Here is a 19,706-nt window from a genome sequence, read left to right on the forward strand (position 1 = left end):
ATATACTCACATGAAAAGTGTTTTGCACCACCGTGGTTCCCAGACCTCCTGAAGATAGACGTTTACTGTGGATATTGTATCACAGGCACAGCCCCTTTGACTGTTCAGAGATGTCACTAAGCCCGACCAAAGATGTAATCAACCATGCATGAGCAGCGCCTGTTAGGCGAAGGGGGTCCGACAGTCGATCAGTTCTAGTCATTCCTAGTCATTCCACCAGGAAGGAGGTACACGGCTCGAGTTGTCTATAAATCAACCACGCCTAGACGGTCAATACTGCAGTTCGGTCGCGTCCGCATTGTTACTTTTTGCCAAGAAGGTCTCTCAACAAGGGAACTATCCAGGCGTCTCGGACTGAAACAAAGCGATGTTGTTTTGACATGCAAGAGATGCAGAGAGACAGGAACTATCGATGACATACCTCACTTAGGACACCCAAGGGCTTCTACTGCAGTGGATTATGGCTCGGAGCAACCCTGACAGGAACGCCACAATGTTGAATAATGCTTTTCGTGCTTTTCGACTCAAACTGTGCGCAGTAGGCTTTACTCCTGACATCCATTGCGAGTTCCATCTTTGCAACAATGAAACCATGCAGCGCGGTGCCGATGGGCCGAACAACATGCCGAATGGACCGCTCTGAATTGGCATCACGTTCTCTTCACCGAATAGTGTTCCCTTCAACCAGACAATCGTCAGAGACCTGTCTTGAGCCAATCCGGTCAGGTTGAACGCCTTAGACACACTGTCCAGGTGCAGGTTCCCTCCTGTTTTGTGGTATCATTATGTAGGAACGACATACGCCACTAGTGGTCATGGAAAGCGTCGTAATGGCTGTACGATACGTGAATACCATCCTTCCACCGATAGTGCAACCATATCAGCAATATATTGGCAGGGGATTCGTCTTCATGGACGACAATGAGCGCCTCCATCGTGCTCTTCCTTCAGGATAACGACATCGCTCGACTAGAGTGGCCAGCATGTTCTCCAGACATGAACCCTATCGAATATGCCTGGGATGTATTGAATGGGGCTGTTTATGAACGACGTGACTCACCAACGACTCTGAGGGGTCTACGTCGAATAGCCGTTGAGGATTGGAACAATCTATACCAACAGTTCCTTGATGAACTTGTGGATAGTATGTCATGAAGACAATAGGCGTGCATCAAAGCAAGAGGACGTGTTAGTAGGTGTTAGAGGTACCGGTGTGTACAGCAACTGGGACCACCACCTCTGAAGATGTCGGTCTATGGTGGTACAACAAGAAATGTGTGGTTTTCATAAGCAATAAAAAGAGCGGAAATGTTGGTTATGTTGATCTCTATTCCAATTTTCTGTAGAGGTTCCGGAACTCTCGGAACCGAGACGATTCAAAACATTTTTTTTAATGTGTGTATATTTCCAGGAGAGACAATGACCAGGAAACCAGAGACATTCGACCCCAAAAGGGGCCTTACCGGCAATCTCTTTCCCCGCGAACCAAACGCGACTGAAAGACGAAGAGGGGAAATAACACTGGTACACAGAGTACGCTGTGACACACCCCGAAAGGTGGCTTACGGAGATTGAATATAGATTAAAACTGTGAACTCCAAGGGTTATCGGTTCCAGAACTTCAGCTGTCACGACCACTGCACTGAAGAAATCCTTTATGATCCCTTTTCACTATTCGATTCCTACCTTTATCCTCCGTTGTTCCCTTTCTCGGCACTTTTGCAGACTCTAAGTTTTCTACACTACAATTAAGCACTAGCGCAAAAATGGTGAATACAAGAACGTTCGACTTCTTTTGAGATGATTTTATGGAAATACTATTTTATACTCCCCATGACCATGAAACGAGCTGAGGTGGGAGTCGAGAAAGCGCCGGTATTTAGGATTTCCTTTTACAACGAAGCTTTAGATATCAGGTGGAAATGTCTGATGTAACATTAGCATGAATAAGAAGGGAACTGTTAATTACAGAGGAGAGGGTGAGATCCTTGCCGTTGTATTGGAAACACACTCCAATCTTCTACTGCTTATTCGTGGTAAGCTGGACCAGACGCACAAAGGAACTGTGCCGTGAACAAAGAGCTGTAACAAATCCCACCAGCGAACGTATTTAGTCGAGGAAATGAGCTGCTCTCGGTTCTCCGGCAACTACCATTCGGCAGTCAACGTCACTGGCGCGTTGCACCGCGACTGACGATACATGTCTTCTGGTGTCTGCGGCAAACGAAAGCTGATTAGAACGTTCACGCAGTGAACAGGCCACAGAAATTGCTTGAGTCCTGAACTTTCAAGCATCATATAACGCATATTTCACCCAAGTAGTTATTAAAAGTGTTATATATTGTTTTCTTGTGTAACATTCTTTCTTTAGCTGGACAATAGTTGGCAGCTCATGATATGTTATACACGCAGTTACGGTGTGGGCATCCGTAATAGCGATACGTCTTAAACATGTCATCCTCAAGACACGGCAATAACAGGCATGAATTCGTCAGTATACTGCCTTATCAGTAATTTGTTTTTACGGGGTGATTTAAATACATCTGAACCTAAATTTGAAAAGAAACAACGTAATCTGAGCATCAAGCAAGGAACTATATGGCTGTATCCCAAAGGAGTGTTGTAAGATCGTTGCTGTTTACAATATAAAATCACGACGAAAAACAGCCGCCTCTAGAGAAACCATAACAAACATCTTTTTATTGCGCTCCTGGACTTGGTAACTCCCTGGATTCGGTTACGAAGTGAGTCCACAAGATTGTGGAAGTACTTCTCATCCAGGTTGAGCACTCGATGAGGGTCTATTCGCGCAATTCCACCAAAATGCTGAGATTCTAAATTCGGCATTTAACTTTATTCTAATATGTCTCACAGATTTTTTATGAGTTTCAAATTAGGCGATTTTTAAGAACAATCGAGGTGTAATACAATGGGTAGTGTGTGGGGTGTTCAGAAAACTAGTTACAAATCCTACCAGCACGATGAACGTAGCTGTTGTCTTAAAAAATATGGATATCAATGGCCTCTTGCTAAATGAACGACTCCAAATGTTCATTGCATGCAGTTCCCATTGTAATCTTCCTCCTCAAACGGCTGCAATGGACCTTCTTTCACTGCCTGCAACAATTCATGTCAAGTTCGGAAACGATTTTGTTTCACAAGCCGTGAAACGCGGCTCAGGTCCCTCTCAGACACGACCTTCTTCCGACTACAATTCTGACGTAGCGTTTCGTGGCCACGTGTGTTGTACCAACATATTCAGCAACTCCACTCACCATGTGGCCTACGGCCAAACACGACCGCCCTCTTTGCTCTTTTGTCACGTCCCATGTTTACGTACAATCTCCACTTGAAATATAAATACGATATACAGTGCCTGTGTTACTCCGAATTAAGATGGAAAGTTCCTTTGGACATGCATGCATGTTCAAAGGAAAAGGCACTGCAGTGAGTGCAGCCATTACTGGAATGCATTAAATGCATTCGCAGTTGTACATATGGACAACCATCAGCCGTAGAATGGAATCACGACAGTGAAAAGTTGTGCCGGACCGCAACCCGTACCCAGATTTCCTACTTGTTGCTAGCGCTCGCCTTACCATTAGGCTATCCGTGCACGACTCACGGCCACCCCGAAACTTCCATATATAATCAACTACGTGTCTACAAACTGTACTCGTACACCCATTATGTATATTCCCGTACGGGGGAGATATTTTGCTATATGTCACTTTCTCGGTGTGGGGTAAATAAATTTGATATTGCAGTGCCTATGTTATTCTAATCACTGTGCACTGTTCCTTCGGACCTGCTCTTTCAAGTAAATTGTCTCACCTGGGCGGGAATGTACATAATATATGTACGAGTACACGCTGTAGACACGTGATTGACGACATCTGGAATTTCCGGGGTGGCCTTGAATCGTGCCCGGATAGCCAAATGGCGATGCGGCAGCGAGTAGTAAGCGAGAAATTAGGGTACGAGTCCTTGCCAAGCATAAATTTTCATGGTCATCATTATATTATACACCTGATGGTAGTCCATATTTAATTGCAAATACATTTAATGAGACGTATATGTCTCACTGATAGCTGCTTTCTAATACTCACATGGAGGCAGTGTGCGCATGGCTGAACACGTGATTCAGTCGTTGCATGATTTGTAAAGGTTTAACAATTGAGCTGTTCGTGTCCACTGGCGTGACTAACCTTTTGCCCGGTGAACTTATATAAATGATCTAATGTACACAGGGCCGGCCGCGGTGGTCTCGCGGCTCTAGGCGCGCAGTCCGCAACCGTGTGGCTGCTACGGTCGCAGGTTCGAATCCTGCCTCGGGCATGGATGTGTGTGATGTCCTTAGGTTAGTTAGGTTTAAGTAGTTCTAAGTTTTAGGGGACTGATGACCACAGCAGTTGAGTCCCATAGTGCTCAGAGCCATTTTTAATGTACACAGGGCGAGCAGAAACAATCAGAAACGCTTGCAAGGTTGTTGCAAGGCACGTTGTGTGTTAGAAATAATTGTTAGCAGAATGTTCGAAACGTCCCCCAATTTCAGAGACATTTAGGATCGAAGTTAGCCAAATTCAAGCAGTTCCTCAGAGAAAGTGTCTCCAAACGTGTTCTTCGTTCGGTTTCCTCAAACCGAACGTACGTAGGTTTTGATTACCCAGCTTAAATTTATCACTTCCGAAAAAGGCGCATTTTATCTGGTAACTAGCATCTGAACAAGCTGTAACTCACGAACACACAGATTTCTGTGGTACACCAAATTTTAGAGTGTACAAGTACTTGAATTTGAGCGCACAACGGTCGGATTGACTAACTTCAATGCTAAATGACTCGTAAATGGTGCAACCATGATTTTTCTTCTTTTTTAACACGTGTTTCCCAGCACAGCTTCCCCTACAACATCCTTTCTAGCTTTCAATGCTATTTTCTGACAATCCTGTGTAGTCCATGAGGCTGTTAACAGATTATGCTGTTGCCATAGAAAGTTTGCAATGACAGAAGACTGCCGACATGCAGGAAGACCTGTGAAGAATCGATGACGCTGTAGGGACAGACAGTTGATCTTGAACGTAAAAAAATGACATAGGGGCGTCGATAACAACTAGTGTTCCAAAATGCTATTGGTGATAATGGTCTTAACACAGTAACAACGTTAAAAGAAGCCAACATTAATCTTTCGGAGTGACCTAAAGTGGAATGATCACCCAACAAGTGGTTTTAAGTAAAGCAGAGTGGTATGTGTCACAAAGTAATTAACAATTAACTAACCAGCTATACTTACTCTAACTTGAAATGTATGGATTCACGTTCAGAAAAAAAAATCTTGAACTACCAGAGAAGGAAGTTCATATTCACAGGACATGTACGTTAGTATGTTATGCAGGTGTAATTAGCATTTCACACACCTCGGTTCACCATGTGTCCTGTTGTTTACTATGCGCAATGTGCGACATCGGCCGTGATAACTTGTTCCATGCGTGATGGCATCGACGCGTGTAAGGTGCGAATAGTGTCCTCTGATATAGTCGACCACGCTGCATTCATTTGTTTTCAAAGTTCATCTGTGGTGATTAGCATTGGGTCACAGCACTGCACCCGTCGTTTCACCATATTCAACACATCTTCCATTGGCTACAAGTCTGGTGATCTGGCGGGCCAGGGCAAAAGGCTGACATCCTGTGACACCATGAAAGCACGTCTTCGTGCAGCAACATGGTGTCGTGCATTATCTTGCTGAAAGTGGCGTCTGGGATGTTGCCCAAAAAGGGAATGGCTACGGTCGCAGGATGTAATTCACGTTGGTGACATTGGTCGCAGTGCCCTGGACACGCAACAGCTGTGATTTATGGCTGTACCCAACAACACGCTACACCATGAGACCATGAGTTGCGGCTGTGTATTTTACGCGAATACAGCCATTGTGATGCCGCTCCCGCTGCCTACGGCGAACCAAAATGCGGCCATCATTTTAAAAGAAACAGAACCTGGATTCATCTGAAAACAGTATCTTATGCGAAATTTCCTGGCAGATTAAAACTGTGTGCCGGACCGAGACTCGAGCTCGGGACCTTTGCCTTTCTCGGGCAAGTGCTCTACCATCTGAGCTACCCAAGCACGACTCACGCCCCCTCCTCATAGCTTTACTTCCGCCAGTACCTCGTCTCCTACTTTCCAAACTTCACAGAAGCTCTCCTGCGAACCTTCAGTATCTGATGCCATTCCTGTCCCCAATGACGATCCATGCGCCACTGCCGTCCAACATGTTTCTGCACATTCGGCAAAGGTAGGCAGACAGACGGAGAAGTGGACGACGTGCACATAAACCATGCCGTAACAAACGGCGACCGACTGTCACCCCTGATGGAGTACGGTGTATTACTTTGTTCCACTGTTGCGCAAGAGCAGAGGGGGACGCAGATCGTCCTACAATGCCATTTGGATGAGGTGTCGATCTTCTCGGGGGTGGTGCGACCTAACACATCTCATCGTGTTCTACGGCCTTTCGTGAATCATTCTGCACACACCCGTTGCCCTGCCGTAATACTTCGTCTCACACGAGCAGAAATGTCCAGGATGGCTGCATCACATTCTCTCATGTCAATAATGCGCCCTCTTTCAAACTCACTTATTTGACGGTTCGCGCATACGTCTGCGAGGCATCCCACACTTCTGCTCAAGTCACACTGATCTATTTCCCGCAGTTTGTAGCAACAACAGGAGCCGGATGCCCATTGATATCGATTGCGACCTTGAACCCGTATTTGAGAAAAAATTTTAAACTCTGCTTTTCTCCTTTAATCATCTATATAAACGCTGAAGCGTTCACGTTCATCAAATCATTTTCTGAATCTGCTGTCTACAAAGAAAATAAAAGGGTGAACAAGAGAAAGAAAGACTTCTATAAACTGCAAAAAGGAGATTTATGAAAAAATTTCCGTTATTTGAAGAACACATTTCATGAATGATTTGTTTTTGTTTTTTTGTTTGAGTATTCGTCATTCGATATTTCAGCGCTTTAAAAGAAAAGTTTCGTGTCCTTTCGCGACACTGACACTAGATCTGCTTAATGTTTCCAGCAACCTCGAATGAACCAATGAATCAAGTCTTAATCTACATCTACATCTGCACCTACACTCCTGGCAATTGAAATAAGAATACCGTAACTTCATTGTCCCAGGAAGGGGAAACTTTATTGACACATTCCTGGGGTCAGATACATCACATGATCACACTGACAGAACCACAGGCACATAGACACAGGCAACAGAGCATGCACAATGTCGGCACTAGTACAGTGTATATCCACCTTTCGCAGCAATGCAGGCTGCTATTCTCCCATGGAGACGATCGTAGAGATGCTGTGGAACGGCTTGCCATGCCATTTCCACCTGGCGCCTCAGTTGGACCAGCGTTCGTGCTGGACGTGCAGACCGCGTGAGACGACGCTTCATCCAGTCCCAAACATGCTCAATGGGGAACATATCGGGAGATCTTGCTGGCCAGGGTAGTTGACTTACACCTTCTAGAGCACGTTGGGTGGCACGGGATACATGCGGACGTGCATTGTCCTGTTGGAACAGCAAGTTCCCTTGCCGGTCTAGGAATGGTAGAACGATGGGTTCTATGACGGTTTGGATGTACCGTGCACTATTCAGTGTCCCCTCGACGATCACCAGAGGTGTACGGCCAGTGTAGGAGATCGCTCCCCACACCATGATGCCGGGTGTTGGCCCTGTGTGCCTCGGTCGTATGCAGTCCTGATTGTGGCGCTCACCTGCACAGCGCCAAACACGCATACGACCATCATTGGCACCAAGGCAGAAGCGACTCTCATCGCTGAAGACGACACGTCTCCATTCGTCCCTCCATTCACGCCTGTCGCGACACCACTGGAGGCGGGCTGCAAGATGTTGGGGCGTGAGCGGAAGACGGCCTAACGGTGTGCGGGACCGTAGCCCAGCTTCATGGAGACGGTTGCGAATGGTCCTCGCCGATACCCCAGGAGCAACAGTGTCCCTAATTTGCTGGGAAGTGGCGGTGCGGTCCCCTACGGCACTGCGTAGGATCCTACGGTCTTGGCGTGCATCCGTGCGTCGCTGCGGTCCGGTCCCAGGTCGACGGGCACGTGCACCTTCCGCCGACCACTGGCGACACCATCGATGTACTGTGGAGACCTCACGCCCCACGTGTTGAGCAATTCGGCGGTACGTCCACCCGGCCTCCCGCATGCCCACTATACGCCCTCGCTCAAAGTCCGTCAGCTGCACATACGGTTCACGTCCACGCTGTCGCGGCATGCTACCAGTGTTAAAGACTGCGATGGAGCTCCGTATGCCACTGCAAACTGGCTGACACTGACGGCGGCGGTGCACAAATGCTGCGCAGCTAGCGCCATTCGACGGCCAACACCGCGGTTCCTGATGTGTCCGCTGTGCCTGTGCCGTGCGTGTGATCATTGCTTGTACAGCCCTCTCGCAGTGTCCGGAGCAAGTGTGGTGGGTCTGACACACCGGTGTCAATGTGTTCTTTTTTGCATTTCCAGGAGTGGACATCCATGGTCTGTTAGTCTCCCTAGCCATCTAGTGTTACGCCTCTGTTTTGTAATCACCCTCATCGGAATCGTAATTCACTACCCACTGAGTAATGTGATACGTAGCAAATGGTTAGAGTTTCCGTACGGGGAGCGGAGGGCAGCGAACATTCGCCAGCTGTCGTCGTAAGCTACAGCTGTCATTTAGAATTGCCTATGAATTCAAGGTGTCTCGTTTTGTTTCCTTCAACTGCAGTTCTGTCAGCATATGATACTATTAAGTGCTCTGTCGTTGGCATAAGATTTTTAATTTAATCCCAGGACAGTCACCACTGTAAATAGAAGCACACCACGTGATCACTAATTCTGGAGTATAGATTGGCTTCGAACAGGATGGGGACGCACAAGAGTCTTTCTTCTGCATGGGAATTGTAATGTGGGTACTCGGAGAGTTCCGTATGCATGGGGCGGAGACACATGTATCGAGTCGTCTTATGTGCCTCTAAAATGTTTAAACGAAGCAAAGCTACACCTGTCTCTGTAGTTACTTTCTCTGTAGAAGTTCTATTTTTCGTATAAGACACTGAAAACAATTTTTTTTATTTGCTTGTATTCTCCACGACACAGTCTTCTTATTTGATTTTGAGAAAACTACTCGATAAAAAAGATTATTTCAGATCTTATAGTCTCACATGCTAACTTGAAAATAAACTGGCTCTATTTCCGTTTTTGTTCATAGTTTTTATGATACTTCGAAATGTAGTAACTCCTCCATGCATATGTCGAAATGTTTGTAGTGACGATTGTAGTAGCTGGTCAGTTTATGTTTTTGCGTTTTAGGTCATACATTACTGCACACAAAATGTACCCAACAACCCAAATGGTTTTTATAACTTTAAGGAGAGTCATGCCTCTGTCTAGTATCCAGTAAATGGGTGATGAACTGCAGTTGGGCTCCATGGACTATGAAGCGAACTGGAGGTCATGGCTGTGTGCTAGTGGGGTAGCGTCTTGTTTTTCTCTTCCTTATGTGGTTTATGAAACCAGTTACAGCCACTGCAGTACGAGTTACTGTCATTAACTAGGATACAGACACACAGATCTAGCAGCAAATCCTGATACATCCTGTACGTTCCGTTTTTTTCTTGTACACACTTGTACAGTTTCATTTACGAAATCTTCAGTAGCTGTATTTGTTTACAAGATATAGAAAGAACTAGATGCAAGGTTGACCTGATAATAGTTCACCTTGAGACTAAAAGACAATAGAAATCCAAGTTACACCGTAAGTGTTTGGAGGTGTGCTCTCCGAACGCCTACTGTGACCATATCGATATAAAATATTGTCACATGAGAAAACCATTTTCAACTACCATTTGCCATGGGCTCATAAGAACGTTGAATATCCCTTTGGTGTATTGTAGAACAAATGGCGTATTTGCCGGCGAGCAATGAATATGCAATATGATTTTGCTGCTGATACGACTAAAGCATGCTGCGGACTGCAGAAGTTTTTACACAAGAGAGGTAGTTGTCAATCTGAAGATACATTCAGTAAGGAATGGAGTCTGACACAAAAATCTATTAAAGACAACGAAATATGTTGGCAATAAGAAACAGAGGTACAAAGGCTAATTATTTTGTAAGTGACGATGGTAATGTGTATTGGTAGTACACCAAAAACAGAGGTGTTACTGAGTGCAGAATATGAGCTATCATCTATTTTGGTAGCTGTACCTGTAAATCTGTCTGGAACATAATAATACAAAGTAATCTTTTTAAATAATAATGTCGTGTGACTACGGCCTCACGTCGGGTAGACCGTTCGGCGGGTGCAAGTCTTTCGATTGACACCACTTCGGCGACTTTCGCGTCGATGGGGATGAAATGATGATGATTAGCACAACACAACACCCAGCCCCTGAGCGGAGAAAATCTCCGATCCTTCCGGGAATCGAATCCGGGCCCTTAGGATTGACCATCTGTCGCGCTGACCACTCAGCTACCGGGGCGGACACTAATCTTTCTGGCACTACGCAAAAATACATTTTGAACAGTTCTTACTGGAAGTATTTGTTTAATGTTCTATTTTCACTGGCAAAAGTATCAATGTTTCCAAGACTGTAAATGTCTAAGGCAGTCAAGTGGCTTCATCCATGTGATGCAGAGGAATCAATGTCGTTATTGCCACTTCTCCAAGAAACAAGGGTAAGAACTGTATCCCTTGCCACACCTTGCAACAAATTATAAGGGTTGCATTCACATATGTTTTAATCTTATCGACCATTCGTTCAGTTTAATGTGTATGTTTACAACAAAATAATTTGCATATTACGTATTTATCTGTATACCAACACTTACACGTTCCCTGTTACCGAACCATCGACCAGTTATGCTGGGGAAACTTCAGAAATGACGCCACTGCGTATTTTACTAAATATTCATAGTTCATCATGTGCCATTGCATGGTCGTTGTCTTTATTTTACGTATTTCTTTTGTTTGAGCTCTGGGGAGAAACTGATGACACTGAATGTCAACGTTTGTCTAATTATTGGCCGCTGTCGATTAACATTTTAGTACGATCATTTGCAGAGTCGTTTCCTGTAGGTTACAAGTTGTTTGTATGTAGGCTCCTGCTGTGGATTTGCACCTCTCCGTTGTCCTCTCGCCTATCACGTCAGCTGAGCCAGTAAGGGTCAAGTTATTTTGTGCGCACTGTACGACTTGTACACTATCTGCAGCGCTTCAAAGTCTTCCCCTTTATGGCGCGACTAATAATTTATCGGGCGAACTTATCTACTTAGTGGTCTTCGTTGTTCGACAGGTAGAGAAAGTTTCTAACGAGGAGGACAGCTCATACTTCACAGTGAATAGCACTGAAGGTAGCTATAGGAGAGAGACTATGCGGTCTGCTGGGAAGTACAAGTCGACTATGACATGACGCCCGCATCTCGTGGTCGTGCGGTAGCGTTCCCGCTTCCCACGCCCGGGTTCCCAGGTTCGATTCCCGGCGGGGTCAAGGATTTTCTCTCCCTCGTGATGCCTGGGTGTTGTGTGATGTCCTTAGGTTAGTTAGGTTTAAGTAGTTCTAAGTTCTACGGGACTGATGACCATAGACGTTAAGTTCCATAGTGCTCAGAGCCATCTGAACTGTGACATGACAGTCACATGCCACTGTGCGGTATTTGATTATTTTTCTGCTTATTTCTTAGACATTTTTGAGGAGAGTACTTACTTACCGACTCAGTAAGAAGGCTTCAAATTATCTTGTTAGAAACCGTCGGTCCCATGTGACTTCCTGTGATCTGACGTGGGTTTACAGAGCGCTGCAGCTTGCGGAAGTCGAATGCGGTAAGCTCCTTCTACGTGCTTTGTCGGCAAACGCGGTTTTCTCCTTTGAATACAGTCAGTCAGTAAGCCACTACATGTTCCTACTGTATCACTGAGCATGACGAATTCACTTCTCTCTATGCAGATCTAAGAACGGTTCTACCTGGACAAGAAGAGTAAACTCTTTGCCTAACACTCCAGATTTTATTAAACAATAAAATGTTTATCCACTCCACGTGAAAATTTCAAAATGTTGGGAATTAGGTTTATGGAAAAATAACTTCGTACGCTTTCATTTGTGCTACCGAGGGAGAGGGACTTGTGATCCTGGCGCGTAGTGGAGCGCATTCTTGATGACGCCAAGTTGGGTGACCTTCATCAGACGGCGATCAGCAAAGTCAGCAGCACCTTTGCTAAGTTTTGAGTAAGTGTCGCATTTCGTATTATCGCTATGCACTTTCTGAGCAGGTCACAATTTGTGCGATTTGCTAAGCAGTTTGTGTTGTCTGATTAGTTGTATTTTTTTGTCGGTCTTGGACTTCTTAACTTTGCGTTTGCGAGCTGCGCAGATAAGGAAAGGATGTAGCGTATCCCAAGCAACCTTCCACGTAAACGAGGTACCTTCTAATCGTGTTAGCGGGACAATCTTGATTAAATAGGTCTTCTAGACAACTTCGTGTTTCAATATTTTAGATGACTTGTGCTCGTTGTGTTGGAGCAATTTCTCAGTAAATTTTAAGGAACTTCTGTTCATTTTGTTGGTAACTTATTCTTTGTCATTTTTATTTGGTATTCGTAGATATTTTAGAGTAAATAAATGCCTGATTACATTCAGACTTAGTGTGAATCACAGAACCTAACTATTCTCCTACGACTGATCCTGGTCGGGCAACCCCTTTGAAAAATAAATGTAGCCAATTTATCGGCTTCCTAATTTGTCTTATTGAGACAGTGTTGCGCTGCAGTACATTGGCCAGACGTTCTGGTCAGTCAGCTTATATGTAGATATTGTGATCAGTTATATAATTGATGTACTGTATAACGAACATTGCACTCAATAGGATGTCGGGCTATTGATGAAATCGTAACTAGTAAACTGAAACAAGCTCTACTATATAAGCATGAACCCAGGGAAGTTATTTTTTTTACTCATATGAGATATCTGGGCTCAAAACACTGGGGAGGTATACTCTGCCTGTTAGTTGAAAAGCAAACAATGTTCGTAGTTTGGCTAGGGGGGAGTGGGGGGGGCGGAGTTGCTTTTCCCGGGAGAACGCTACAGCTGCCTTACCGGATGACCAAGCATCCATTTCCCTTTAGCAGTGTAAAACAGTGTGTAGAGAGATTGACGTAGATTCTGTGCATATGCGTTCTACTATGGGAAACGTAAATTTTATTGCATGTACTGTTAAGTGTCAATGCACTTTGTGGAAAATAAACATCCTCAGGCATGTCTGTACAGTATGTCGCCATTGATGTGTGAGGTGAGCTGCGGAAGGGATGCTATAACTTTATAAAAAAAAAAAAAAAAAAAAAAAAAAAAAATTATAGCTGCTTTTTGTGACGTAGTGGGGTGAGGACAATAGGGAACTGCTTGATCGCTCTTCAGTTTGCAGATCCATAGAGGGAAGCGCAGGACCACAATCTAGCCACCTACCTTCACTTCCGATTCTACCCTTGATTCCCTCCTTCCACCATGTTACACGCCCAGGACACAGTTTACCCCTTAATACGGTTCTATGGCATTTAGATGTGGTACCAATATTTAATACTTCTTCGTAGCCCACTCATTTAACAATAAACATTCCTTACCCTGCAACGCAGGAACTATTAGTTACAGGGGAAAATAAATACGACCTTTCTTGTAGGAAATTTAAACGCCCTGCATCCCAGCCACTCCGCTTACACCACACCGGTGAGGATTTTTAATGCCCTGTTCACGATATTCCCTCTTACCACTGAACAATAAAACAAAAATTTACGACTACACGAATTCTTTCCGCTAATTTTCCGTAGTTGACTGGACTACGCGTGGCATTGTCACCGTATAGCACACACTGCATCAATTACACGAGTTCGTAAAATGCAGATTGGAGAATCTGCCACTGTGCGAGACGCACTCATTGCCGACAAGGAAGGAGGCCAGTTCACTGTGTTATGATGTTCGGTTAAAATTAGTATGCACTCGGCTGAGAAAGACTGCAGGTGACAGCTCTGCGGCACTGTTTCTGTGGACGCAGAGACGGTAAACTGGAAACTGCGTTACGACTGTCATGAATATGCACCGAGGAACACGGTGAGCAGTGTTCAAAGCACGTGGCAGTGATTAGTCCTCTGTGCATTCCGAGAACGACTCGGCGAGACTCTGTTAGAGGATAAGGTGACAGGCCTAGGGCGTTGCAAATGGAGACGTTTCCGTCGAAACTTGCAGAAGAAAACACTGCTTGAGGAGTCAAATTCGAGACAGTAGCCGACTCTCCTTCGTTCGTCTCACATTACTTTATCCAATTAGGTGTTCAAGTCACCGGAAGATTTGGGCAGTCGTCACGTTTACGCTGTTTACATCTGTTAACGCTGGACGACGTGATGCCGAGACGGAAAGGTAATACGGGCTGACAGAGCTGTGGAAAATTACAGCACGGAAGGGAAACATTTCCACGTAGAGGCTGGATGCGGAGGTAATTAGACAAAACAGTATGCGTGATATTGTCCCTTCTACAAGTCTGCTCCCCTCCTTCCTCCGTGTACGTAGAGACACAGTCGTCTGATTCTTAGAAACACATATTTGTAAATTTTCAGAACATAGCTTTCAATGAGTAGTTTAAAAAGACACCTTTTTTGGTCATCTATGTAGCTCTCGTCTATACAGGGCGAAGGAAAATTCGCGCCCTCGGACTTTTTGTATTGCCAGTATGCGAGGCATGCTGGCAATACAAAAATGTCTGTCACAGAATTTCATCCTGCGCATATTTCGGGCAGTAAATGGTTATTAAAGACTGGCAATCTGGCAACACTGTAATCACATTTACGGCAACTATCTTTGTCACCAGGTAGAGATGCTGTGCAGTTGCTGTATTGCACAGGGTTTTGATTTAGCATGCAGGAGGTCGAGGGTTCGATTGTGGGTCTGGGCTTATTTTTTATTATTTCCTAAAAGCAGTCTGTGTGGTACGGTATCTGGTGACTTAATCGCCATACAGAAATTACAGTGGCTCCTCTACAGAAGATTTACAGCTACATACCACGAACACAGACATGGAAATACAATCGTTTTCATTAGTCAGCTTTCAAAGAAGCCCTTTTGCACATCGCGAACGCGAATTCTTCCGCGGCATTGCGCCTACTAGATTCCAAACATGTTTTCTGTGTAACCTCACCCAATGGCCCCACCGAAATTATTTGCAAGGCACGTTCTAGCCCTACTGGTGACGTTAAGGCCCTAACGAGATGTAATGAACCTAAACGTGGCCAGAATAACAGTTCGTATTAATCGATAGGACCATTGGGGTAGGGTACACACACAAGTTTGGAATCTAGTAGATGCAGTCGCGCGAAAAAACTCGCCTCCACGACGTGGAGTTAAGAGCAGACCAGTGAAGGCGATTGTATTCCTATTTTTGTGTTCGTAGTACGTAACTACAAATGTTTTGTAGAAGACCCACTGTAATTGCTGTATGACGATTAAGATGGCAGATACCGTACCACACAGACTACTTTTAGCAAATAAAAACAAATAATCCTAGACCCAGAATCGAACCTCCTACCTCCTGCATGCTAACCCAAGACGCTATCCAAAGCACCAGTACTGTACCTGACAGAAGTATTTACCGTACACGTGAAAGTTGTGTGGCCAGATTTCCAATCTTTAACGTCCATTTGCTGCCCGAAATATCTACAGGACGAAATTCTGTGACAGGCATTTTTGTATTGCTATTATGTGAGAAATCGCGTTGTGAAGTCCGAGTGCGCGAATTTTTCTTCATTCTGTATAAACATTTAAAGTCACTTTGTTCCTGAGAGGTATCCATAATTCAGGAACACCTATTTTCCATTGTTTGCCAGCAGCCAATTAAAGTTTAACTACAAATAATAAACAATTATTAAAAAGGACATAAAGGATTTACTGGCGGCTATCTCCTACTCCATCAACTAATTATTAGATCCGATTGACGTTCCTACTGCATATTACTAACTTCAAATAACCATGGTGTTATACAAAATCTGACTTCTGCACATCTCCACTACAGAAATATGAAATGTGTGATGATGCTTGCTTACTTGCTTACAGCAGCTTAAGAATTCCTTAAGCAGTTATATATATATATATATATATATATATATATATATATATATATATATATATATATATATATATATATATATATATATGTCAAGATAATTATAATTACCTACTATGGAGTTAACAATAGCAAATCTATTTTGTTGTTGCTGTTGCAAACACGTATTATGTACAATTTTGCTTTTGGCGTTTGATACATTATTTTGAATTTCTCATTATCGATTTATGGAAATAAAAAACACCTATTATTTACTTATCTATCTCTAACGGAAGTTCTGAATACGTCTCATTTATTTAAGTGTAAATGCAAAAGCTGGGAACGTCTATTAAAGCAGCAGGTTTTAATTGCGTTGCAGAATGAAGTTGAAACACAGCGCACACTTAAAACTGAAGCTCTGATTCTTTTTCATAAATATGACCCCATTACTTGTCACCGTTATATATATTTAGGAACTTTGGGAAGTTCATTCTTATCTAATTAGCTACATAGTTACCACGTATAAGTTATTTCATGTATGATTTTCGCTTTTAACAGCTATTCCGAATGAAACCCAATTTACAGAATCGATTTAATTTGTTTCTTTGTTATGTAACGTACTTTATAGTCGATATCCATTGAGTCTAGTGCCTCAGTCAAACGCCTGACGTCCACGGACAATCACTGGCGTCTCTTTCCCAACATGATACCTTGATAACTGCGTTTATTTATCTATTTATTTACACGTCAAGTTCCGTAGGACCAAATTGAGGAGTAAATGTCTAAAGTCATGGAACGTATCACTGTATGAAATTACAACATAACAGTAATAACAGATAAAAATTAATGGTTATGAACCCGAAAAAAGTCGAATAGAGAATTTAAGTAAACGCAATCAGCAATCAACAATCAGCTTAATTTTTCAAGGAACCCCTCGACAGAATAGAAGGAATGACCCATTAGGAAACTATTCAGTTTCTATTTGAATGCACGTATACTGCTGAGATTTCTGAATTCGAGTGGTGGCTTATTGAAAATGAATGCCGCAATATACTGCACATATTTCTGCACAAGAGTTAAGGAACTCAAATCCAAATACAGATTTGATATCTGTCGAGTATTAACTGAATGAAAGCTGCATATTTTTGGGAATAAGCTAATATTCTTAACAAGCAAAGACAGTAAGGAATATACATACTGAGAGGCCAATGTGAAAATACTCACACTCGTGAACAGGGGTCGACAAGAGGTTCGTGGACTTCCACGACATTTGGCCCGAACCGCCCGTTTCTGAGCCAAAAAATATCCTTTTAGAACGGCAAGAGTTCCCCCAAAATATAATACCATACATCTTAGGTGAATGAAAATAAGCAAAGTGAATGAAAATAAGCAAAGTAGACTAATTTTCGTCTCAAACAATCACTCACTTTAAATGCCGTTCGAATAGTAAAAATGGCAGCACTAAGTCTTTGAACAAGATCGTGAAGGTGGGCTTTCGAAGACAGTTTGCTATCTATCTGAACTCCTAAATATTTGAACTGTTCAGTTTCACTAATTATATACCCATTCTGTGAAATTAAAACGTCAGGTTTTGTTGAATTGTGTGTTAGAAACCGTAAAAACTGAGTCTTACTGTGATTTAGAGCTAGTTTATTATTTACAAGCCATGAAGTTATCCAATGAACTGCACTATTTGAAACCTAGCCAATGTTGCACACAACATCCTTTACTACCAAGCTAGCGTCATCTGCTAACAGAAATATTTTACAGTCACCCGTAATACTAGAGGGCACATTATTTATATAAATAAGCTAGCTATTTATTGCAGTCGCTATTCCTCACCGACTACTTGTGATTGAGCACTATTTCTAAGTAATTCCACTCTTTCATTAATTCACACGCAGTAACAAAAGTGCGAGTGAACCTTACTATGGCATCCTCTTTCCTCTGCTAGGCTGCGTAGATTCCAGATCACACATGCAGTCGCCATTTTATTCAATTATTAGTGTCTTGGATGCATTAATGCGTCGTAGATGTACTGCCTACCAGTGCGTTTAAACAGTATTACGCGCTTAACGCGTTCGGATATAAACTGTCCAGTCACATTGTCACCACCTGTAAAAAGCCTGAATAGCCACCTTTTGCAGTGCGGACAGCTGCGAGACGTTCAGGAAGAGAGTCAATGAGGTTCTCGAAGGTACCGACAGCGATGTGGAGCTATTCCGACTCCAGCGTCGTGACCAGCAACGCTAGGTTTCTCGGTTAAGGGTCCATGAGCGGAGCAGTTCGATCGAGGGGGTCCCACAGATTTTCGATTCACTTTAAATCTAGGGAGCTTGGTGACCAAGGAAGTGCAGTAAATTCATTCTGGTGCTCTTAGGAACACGCACGAACACTTAGAGCTCTGTGACACGTTGCATTGTCCTGCTGGTAAGTGGAATCGTTCCGAGGAAAAACAAATTGCATGTAGAGGTGGACATGGTTAACAAAGATGATGTAATGTGTTGATCTTTTGGGGCATCCAGAATGACGAGAACACCTAGAGAATGCCAGGGAACATTCCCTATACCAAATTTCACAGTACGGTTCAGTGACAGATGCACTGAGAAGTGGTCGTCCTAGCGTTTGGTCTGAAGATAAACTACTCGACAATTCAGATAAAATGTCCATGAGTCCGAACACGTCAGTAAGAAAACCAGCCCAGGAAATCGATGTTAGTGTCGGAACGGCCCACACATTTGTAAGGAAAAAAATAGAACTTTTCCCATACAAAGTGACAGTCGTGGAAGAACTGAAAAATACTGATCACGGCAAGAGACTGCATTATTGTCAATAGTTCAAAAATTTCGTTCAACAAAATGGAATGGATATTCTTAATGGAACGTTTTTCAGTGATAAGGCGTGGTTTTATTTCTCCGGGTACATAAACTGGCAAAATTGTCATATGTGGAGTACTGCAAATCCATTGTGAATTCATGAGGAATCACTTCATTCGGTGAAAATAGGAGTTTGCATTGCAACTTCTAGACGTCGGATTGAGGGTCCCATATTTTCCAACGAAACAATAAACGCATAACGATATTGCAGTAATATTCTCTACTGATTCGTAGGAGAACTTGTATTAAGTGAAATACTGAACGGTTATTTACAACAAGATGGTGCAACCGCGCATACAGCTCGCGTTTCAATGTCACTGCTCGCTGATCTTTTTGGCGATCGCACAGTTTCACAGGGACTTTGGCTTCCACGATAGCTTGACCCAACACCACCTGAATTTTTCTTCTGGGGTGCAGCGAAAGCAACTGTCTGTAAGAACCGTTAAAAATCTGTCGATGAATTGGAAACTGCAATATGCACTTTTACTACTTCTGTTACAGCAGAAATGTTGCAACTTGTGTTTGGAAACATGATTAGACGAATTGAATTGTGTATTCAACAACAGGGAGGACACTTTCAACATTTAATGTGAAAATTTGTAAGTAAAAATGAGTATTCAATAAATTAATAACTTGTATTTCATTGAGTTTCATTTCGGTATATTCACTGTGGCATACGGCAC

The sequence above is a fragment of the Schistocerca gregaria genome, chromosome 4, assembly GCF_023897955.1.
Source record: "Schistocerca gregaria isolate iqSchGreg1 chromosome 4, iqSchGreg1.2, whole genome shotgun sequence".
Taxonomy (NCBI): Eukaryota; Metazoa; Arthropoda; class Insecta; order Orthoptera; family Acrididae; genus Schistocerca; species Schistocerca gregaria.